Genomic DNA, 9,264 nt, shown 5'->3' on the forward strand with positions numbered 1-9,264 from the left:
AGACCAAAGATGGCTAAACCACGTTTGACTCAGTCATAAGAGATTGCCCAATCAATATGTTTCTTTTTTCACTACTGTGCTGTAATTTAAGATTTTGTGGTTACATCAAATCAGTGGGAATTTTTTTTACCATTGTGTTTAAAGTAACCAATCATATGTAAACCTGAGATGAGAGCTCTGTACGTCTCAATTTAGAAACCAATTTAAATTTTTTTTGAGGTGGGTGAGGGAATCTTGATTTCTGAACTACATTTCAGAGTTGAAAGTAAATTTATTATCAAAGTATATATATGCCACCATATACTACCCTGCGATTCGTTCCTTGCAGGTATACTCAATAAATCTAAAGACTAATAACCATAATAAAAGCAATAAATGACTGCCCAACCTGGGCTTTCAACCAATGTGCAGAAGACAACAAAGAGTGCAAATAAGGAAAGAAATCAATAATAATAATAATTATAATAAAATAAGCAGTAATTATCAGAACATGAGATGAAGAGTCCTTGTTAGTGAGTTGTGGAAACATTTCGACAATGGGATAAGTGAAGTTGAGTGAAATTATTCACTTTGGTTCAAGAGCCTGAAGGTTGAATGGTAGTTCCTGAACCTGGCAGTGTTAGTCTTGAGGCTCCTGTACCTTCTTCCTGATGGCAGCTGCAAGAAGAGATCCTGTGCTCGCTTCGGTAGCACATATACTAAAATAGGAACGATACAGAGAAGATTAGCATGGCCCCTGCACAAGGATGACATGTAAATTCGTGAATAAATTTTTTTTTTTAAATATAAGAAAAAAGAAAAAAAAAGAAGAGATCCTGTCCTGTATGGAGGGAGTTGTTAATAATGGATGCTGCTTTCCTGCAACAGTGTTTGATGTAGATGTGATCAATGGTGAGGAGGGCTTGACCAGTGATGGACTTAAGTTATGAATTTAAGTTTCATGGCTCCACCTCATTACAATTCTCCTGTCAAACATCTACACTGGTGCCTTCCAGTTGAGCATACACAGCTGACAATCCAGTGCGGAACCTATCCTAGACCTCTGGCTACAGTTTCAACTTGACTCTTTAGTCCAGTTAAAAGTGAATAAATCAGTAACCACCTGGTAATATTGTAGGGTAATGTAATTGGGAGAGATGTACATAATTCACAACCACAAACACTGAGTTGGGGTTTCACTTTAAAAAGCTGGTCAAACATGATGAAGGTTTTTTATGTAAAGAGTTATAGTGCACTTTAATGTGTAGGTTTTGGAGCTGAATAAAATATGTTACAGGTTTCATTACACATAAGGCACCTCACTTTGTTGTATTGGTGAAAACCTACATTGGTGACCCCGATGCTCCAGGACAATTTCACAATTATTGAATACGTCAGCCAATGCAGTTGCTTTGAAACTGCCAGAGTTTGGGGAGCAAACTGCCATCGCTTGGTTTGTACAAGCTGAGGCTCAGGTCGCTCTGAGAGAGATATCCATGGACAACGTCAAATTCTACAATGTGATAGCATCTCTTAGCAATTTCACGTTGCCAAGAGTGCAAGAGTGGTGAATCTGCCTGAACACGATAAATGCTGATCACTGAAAACTCACCTTTTCCAGGCTTTTGGATGACTGGAGCCTGGACAGTTGCTCCCCTTCCCTGGTCTTGGCGATGATAAGCCCTCAGAGCTAGTGGATCACATGCTGCTTCTCCCGGGAAATCACCATCCTTGTTTTATTTTTAAAGAACTCTTCATGCAGCAAATGCCTAATGAAGTTTGCACAGCCCTCGCTAACACACCCGTGATGGACTATAGGGAGCTTGCTAAAATGGCTGCATCATTCCTCCTTGTTTCCTTACCTCAAAAGCCCAGTCAGCAAGACCTCCAACATAAGGATGCTTGCGGCTCTCGTGTTCACTTTGGTAGGGACGCCAGGAAGTGGTGACCACCTTGCAGATTCAACAGTGCCAGGTTTGTGAACACCATGTGTTCCAGCTTACAGGGATGTCTACCGCTCATTAAAGATGCCCTTTCAGGGTGATGCTTCTTAAGTGACATGGGTGCTCAAGTGAGTGTGCTGCCAGCATTGCCTAGTGATGAGAAAATAAGGAGGGACCAAGTGTTGCTGGAGGCCACCAACGGCAGCAAGATACAGACCTATAGGACACAACAGGAGATGATCTGCGTCAATGGGCGATATTACACGGGGAACTTCATTCTAGCTGAAGTAACTAGATCTCTGCTTAGTGCAAACTTCCCGTATGCCCAAGGGCTGGGAGTCGATCTTAAGAAATGTCGACTTGTGGATGTCAAGGACTTTAGGTTGTTACCCTGCTCCTCCAGTAAGTTAAGCCAGCTGGTGGCACAGTGACATCAGTGCCGGACTCCAAAGGTTCCCGGTCTAATCCAGTTCCCGAGTACGCCTTCCATCTGTGCCTGGTTGAGTGTTGAGCTTGCAACTCAGCCTCGTAAAATAAAGAAAAATACTGCACAATGTCTGTGTGAGGAGTGGCACGTCACATAGTCTTTCGTTCCATACCTTGTAGGGCATGAAATTGCCCGACACTGGCCTCTCAGACCTGAGTTGATGTTCCTTCTTTCCTTCCAGTAAGTTTCCCACAACGTTTCTGTCAAGCACATGCACCACCACATGTGAGTTTACTCGACTGCTGGGGAACTTCCCAAACCTCAACATTCTCCAGTCACAAAACATGGGGTCAAGCACCACATTCCCACAACTGGCCCGCCAGTCCATGCCAGTGCACGTAGACTGGACCCAAAAAAGCTGGCAACCATGAAGACTGAGTTTGCCAATGTGGAAATACTTGGAATTGTATGCTGGCTGATTAGGCCCTGGGCTTTACCCCTCCATATGGTCCCTAAGCCCGATGGTGGTTGCCACCCATGTGGTGATTACCGACACTTTAACAAGGCTACCAGCCCTGATTGTTATATAACCGTATAACCATATAACAATTACAGCACGGAAACAGGTCATCTCGGCCCTTCTAGTCCATGCCGAACGCTTACTCTCACCTAGTCCCACTGACCTGCACTCAGCCCATAACCCTTTTCTGTCCATATACCTATCCAATTTTATTTTAAATGACAATATCGAACCTGCCTCTACCACTTCTACTGGAAGCTCATTCCACACAGCTACCACTCTCTGAGTAAAGAGATTCCCCCTCGTGTTACCCCTAAACTTTTGCCCCTTAACTCTCAACTCATGTCCTCTTGTTTGAATCTCCCCTACTCTCAATGGAAAAGCCTATCCACGTCAACTCTATCTATTCCCCTCATAATTTTAAATACCTCTATCAAATCCCCCCTCAACCTTCTACACTCCAAAGAATAAAGACCTAACTTGTTCAACCTTTCCCTGTAACTTAGGTGCTGAAACCCAGGTAACATTCTAGTAAATCTTCTCTGTGCTCTCTCTATTTTGTTGACATCTTTCCTATAATTTGGTGACCAGAACTGTACACAATACTCCAAATTTGGCTTCACCAATGCCTTGTACAATTTTAACATTACATCCCAACCCCTATACTCAATGCTCTGATTTATAAAGGCCAGCATACCAAAAGCTTTCTTCACCAGCCTATCCAGATGAGATTCCACCTTCAGGGAACCATGCACCATTATTCCTAGATCACTCTGTTCTACTGCATTCCTCAATGCCCTATCATTTATCATGTATGTCCTATTTTGATTATTCCTACCAAAATGTAGCACCTCACACTTATCAGCATTAAACTCCATCTGCCATCTTTCAGCCCCTAAATCTCTCTGCAACCTTTGAAAACCTACTTCATTATCCACAACACTACCTATCTTAGTATCATCTGCTTACTTACTAACTCAATTTACCACCCCATCATCCAGATCATTAATGTTACCTGATTCCACACATTCAAGACTTTTCTGCAGCTCCTTCCCCCTGAAATGAGGTACAGCACATTTGACCATTAGCTCCTTGGTTTCCATCTGGTTATCAACCATTTTCATTTTCTTCTGTGAGATCGCCATTTCACAGTGTTCATTGATCACAAACCCCTCATGTGCACAGTGGCCAAAATATCAGATCCTTGGTCTGCATGGAGGCAATGCCAATTGGCCTTCATATCTGACTTCACAACTGATATACAACTTGTCAAAGGGAGAAATAATGCTTGGCTTATTGCCTCTCACAACCAGCCATTATACCGGCATGTATTTCAGCAGATCGCTTAAACCGGCCCACCAAGATTTGGAATATTCCGCTGCCGTGCCACTGGCATCACAACATGACCATGAGCGTGTCAACGTACCTTTGGACGAGGCACCCATGGAACACAGGACCCAAGCTGGGTGGCTCATCCGAGCTCCAGACAGGCTCACAATGCTGGTTTTAGTGAATTCTGGTAACATACTTGGGAGAAATGTACATAATGCACAACCACCGATTTTGAGTTGGGGTTTTGCTTTAAGAGGCTGGTCTGACGTGATAACTTTTTTCACGTCAAGTTTTAGCTCACTTTTGTGTGTAGGTTTTGGAGTTCAATGAAATGTGTTACAGGTCTCATTCAACATAAAATGCCACATTTCATACTGTAACATGCCATTGAAAATCTAGTCAAACAAAAGCTTACGAAAGATTCAAAAAACTAGGTAATGATAGAGATCTAGAAGGTTATAAGGCTAGCCGGAAGGAACTTAGGAGAATGAAATTAGGAGAGTCAGAAGGGGCCATGAGAAGGCCTTGCCGAGCAGGATCAAGGAGACCCCAAGGCATTCTACAAGTATGTGAAGAGCAAGGGGATAAGATGTGAGAGAACAGGACCAATCAATTGTGTCAGTGGAAAAGCGTGTATGGAACCAGAGGAGATAGCAGAGGTACTTAATAAAGTTACAGCAGGACATTGATAGGATGCAAAACTGGGTTGAGAAGTGGCAGATGGAGTTCAACCCAGATAAGTGTAAGGTGATTCTTTTGGTAGGTCAAATATGATGGCAGAATCTAGTATTAATGGTAAGACTCTTGGCAGTGTGGAGGATCAAAGGGATCTAGGGGTCTGAGTCCATAGGACACTCAAAGGTGCTGCGCAGGTTGACTCTGTGGTTAAGAAGGCATACAGTGCATTGACCTTCATCAACTGTGGCATTGAGTTTAAGAGCTGAGAGGTAATGTTCCAGCTATATAGGACCCTGGTCAGATCCCACTTGGAGTTCTGTGCTCAGTTCTGGTCACCTCACTACAGGAAGGTTGTGGAAGCCATAGAAAGAGTGCAGAAGAGATTTACAAAGATGTTGCCTGGATTGGTGAGCATGCCTTATGAGAATAGGTTGAGTGAACTTGGCCTTTTCTCCTTGGAGTGAAGGAGGATGAGAGGTGACCTGATAGAGGTGTACAAGGAAATGAGAGGCAGTGATTGTGTGGATCATCAGAGGCTTTTTCCCAGGGCTGAAATGGCTAACATGAGAGTGCACAGTTTTAGGGTGCTTGGAAGGAGGTACTGAGGAGATGCCAGGAGTATGATTTTTACTCAGAGAGTGGTGAGTGTGTGGAATGGGCTGCTGGTGACAGTAGTGGAGGCTGATACAACAGGGTCTTTTAAGTGACTCATGGATAAGTACATGAAGCTTAGAAAAATAGAGGGCTATGGGTAACCCTAGGTAATTTCTAAAGTAAGTATGTGTTGGGCACAGCATTGTGTGCTGAAGAGCTTGTTTTGTGCTGTAGATTTTCTATGTTTCTATTTCATTTTATTTGCAAAAACCTACAATATTAGCTCCATGATAATTGCAAGGTTCAAGTTCCTAGGAGTGAACATCACTCATAGCCTTTCCTGGTTCAACCATGTGGATGTCACAGCCAAGAAAGTTCATTAACACCTCTACTTCTTCAGGAGGCTGAAGAAATTTGTCATGTCCCCATCAACCCTTATGAACTTTTACTGATGCACCAGAGAAAGCATTCTATCTCGGTGTATAATGGCTTGATATGGCAACTGCTCTGCACATGACCACAGGAACCTGCAGAGTTGTGGACACAGCTGAGCGCATCGCAGAAACCAGCCTCCCATCCATGGATTCTGTCTATACTCTTGAGTAAAGTATCCAGCAGAAATAATGACCTGCCCTCCCAGGACATTCCCTCTTCTCCCCTCTCTCATTGGGCAGAAGAAACAAAAGCCTGATTGGACGTACTACCAGGTGAAAGACAGCTTCCACCCACTGCTGTCAGGCTCTTGAATGGATCCTTTGTACAATAAGATGGACACTTGACTCCCCAATCTACCTCATTATCATCTTGCACTTTATTGTTTACCTGCAATGCACTTACTCTGTTCTTAATTCTTCATGTTATTGTTCTATCTTGTTCTATCTCAAATGCACTCGGTAACAATTTGATTTGTATGAACTGTATGCAAGACAAGCTTTTCTATGTAACTTGGTACATGTGACAATAATAAAAACAAAAACCACTGCCAATACCAATGCCAAATTCCTTAAAAGATGAACTGAGGAAGAATTAATCTGTATTCCACAGTGGAATAAATTCAATTGTATTTTCAGATGTCATTTTATTTGTTATCATGGTTAAAATGTTTTGTTATTTGACTTTCTTTATTCATGGTACGGAATACATGAATGTCAGCTTTAGGAGCTGTATGTATTATGTGACAGTATGGCTTTGATTCATTGTTAGAATATAGAACATAGAACATTACAGCACAATACAGGCCCTTTGGCCCACAATTTTGTGGTGACTTTTTAACTTACTCCAATATCAATCTAACCTTCCCTCCTACATATCTCTATTTCCTATCATCCATCTGCCTATCTAAGAGTTTCTTAAATTTCCCTAATGTAGCTGCCTCTACCCCCATTCCTGGCAGTGCGTTCCATGCACCCACTAACTTTGACATCTCCCCTATACTTTCTTCCAGCCACCTTAAAATGTGCCCCCCCCCCCATATTAGCCATTTCCACCGTGGAAAACAGTCTCTGGCTATCCACTCGATCTATGCCTTATATCATCTTGCAGACCTTAATCAAGTTAACTCTCATCCTCCTTTGCTCCAAAGAGAAAAGCCCTAGCTCACTCAACCTACTCTCGAGACCAGGCAGCATCCCATGAATGTTCTCTGTATTTCCCTAAAGCTTCCTCATCCTTCCTATAATGAGGCAAGCAGAACTGACCAGGGGTTGACAGAACTGGAGCCCTACCTTATAACTCTTGAACTCAATCCCACTACCGATGAAGCCCAGCACACCATATGACTTCTTAAAAACCCTATCAAGGAGTAAGATTAGCTTTTTTGTTACATGTACTTCCAAATGCATCGTTTGCATCAAGGATGTGCTGGAGGCGGCCCACAAGTGTCACTGTGCTTCCAGTATCAACATAGCATATCTGCAACTGCCTAACCCTAACTCATACGTCTTTGTAATGTGGGGAAGAAACTGAAGCACCCAGAGGAAAACCACGTGGTAAAAAAGAGAATATACACACTCCTTATAGACAGCAGCAGGAGTTAAACCCCAATTTTACAGTTGTGCTGTAAAGCGTTATACTAACTGTTACGTTACTATATCACGCTGACAAATTTGAGGGATCTTTGGACTTGGACCCCAAGATCCCTCTGTTCTTCCACTCTATTAAGAATCCTGCAATTAACCGTTTATTCTGCCTTTACATTTGATTGAGTTAGTTGAGCTTTTTACTGGCTGTTCTTTTGCTGATATCTGCCTTAGTGAACAGACACCTGAAAAGGCCTACGTATTCTACAATAATCATGAGTTTGCAATATTTTTGCTTCCAGGAGCAATAAGGGAGGACAGTGATGTTTTTCTGCAGTATTCTGAGATATGGCCGACTAGAGCAGGTACATGAAGCTCTGCTCCTCATGTTCAAAGAAATGAGAAAATAGCCATCGCTATGGAGATGGAACTGGAAAATATGAACCAGCTTTGCTTGGGATAGGGTTCAGAGGTGCAGATAGGATGCACATCTATGGAAATGACTGGGTCATATAAATGTTAAAAGTAGGTTCAGCAAGAAAGTAGTTCAACGAAGGGGTAGTTGTCAGGAAGTCACAAGTGCCACTACAAGGGTTCAGAATACTCTACCATGATTTATATGTTATTGAAGACAAGTTCTACAAGAAAGAGTGGTTAAAGCAAATAATATAGATATGTTTAAAGAGAGAATGATCAGGTATGGTTGGAAAATGGAACTTATTTATATACTGTAGAAACAACAGAGAAGATTTGAATCTAACCTAAAGGAACAGAATGGGTTGAATGGCCTGATCCTGTGACATAGTCTTTTCAATCTGACAAAGCGATGATTTTGTCTCAGGTACCTAGGCAAGGCCAATGCTTGCAGTCTTTCTCCTATACACAGAACAGCCTCACCCTTTAGTCTACATTTAAGGAACTCTCTAAGACATTTATTCTGCAACATTTGTAATTCATTCACCCTTGAATTAACCCTTGCCTGTGTAAGCTTAGATTGTATAATTCAGGCTTCTTTACACTGCCTTATTACTGATGCAAATGACAGATTGTTGCTGGAGGTATGTTAGACATAAGAATTAAAACTAAAGAACTCGAAAGTCTTGTGATTTGGTAAAATGTTTCTGTCATTTTTATGCCTTGTCCCACCACTCTTTACTTACTCCAATCATTGATATTTTCCGGTTCCCTACTCCCTCGAACGTACTGTATATGTGGTGTCTCCTTAGATATAGCCAAGCTATCCACCACAAAAACAGTTTGTGGTAGTGAGTTCCACATTCTAACCATTCTCTGGGTAAATAAGTTTCTTCTGAATACGCTAATGGTTCTAGTGTTAGTTTAGTTATCCAAATGGGACTTACTATGAGTGGAAGCAGTTTCTCCAAGAATTCTTTTAAAGCCCTAAAATAGCTTTGGACACATCTATTGGTTAAATCCTAGACAATTGTGACACTTTAATAAGAATTGTTCTTGATTTGTACTATTTTCTACACCTACCCCCTGTAGCTTTTCACTGTTGTATGTACTTCTTGAATCTCTGCAGATATCTTTGGACTGGAATTTCAGCAGAAGCAGAGTGGACTATGAACAGTGCCTAGGCCTTAGGCAGGGTAGTCTGAGCTCCTGCCCCCAAGACTCCCTGTTGGCCATTCGACATTCAGCAATTTATTGCTGTCACAGTCCATTGATCTGCTCTTCAATGAATCTGACCATCAGAGACATCTAAAATCAGTCAAATTTCTGGCTTCTTTCCCTTTCCATTCCAGTCTTAAC

At 42.0% G+C, this 9,264-nt stretch overlaps 1 non-coding gene across 1 annotated transcript; it reads left to right on the forward strand.

Annotated features, from left to right (window-relative positions):
- The first annotated feature begins 674 nt into the window (after positions 1 to 674).
- Positions 675 to 781, forward strand: LOC132405095 (U6 spliceosomal RNA). Its single transcript, XR_009515747.1, has one exon. It is a non-coding gene; the product is annotated as a U6 spliceosomal RNA (small nuclear RNA).
- Positions 782 to 9,264: the final 8,483 nt, after the last annotated feature.

The sequence above is a fragment of the Hypanus sabinus genome, chromosome 14 (genome assembly GCF_030144855.1).
Source record: "Hypanus sabinus isolate sHypSab1 chromosome 14, sHypSab1.hap1, whole genome shotgun sequence".
NCBI lineage: Eukaryota > Metazoa > Chordata > Chondrichthyes > Myliobatiformes > Dasyatidae > Hypanus > Hypanus sabinus.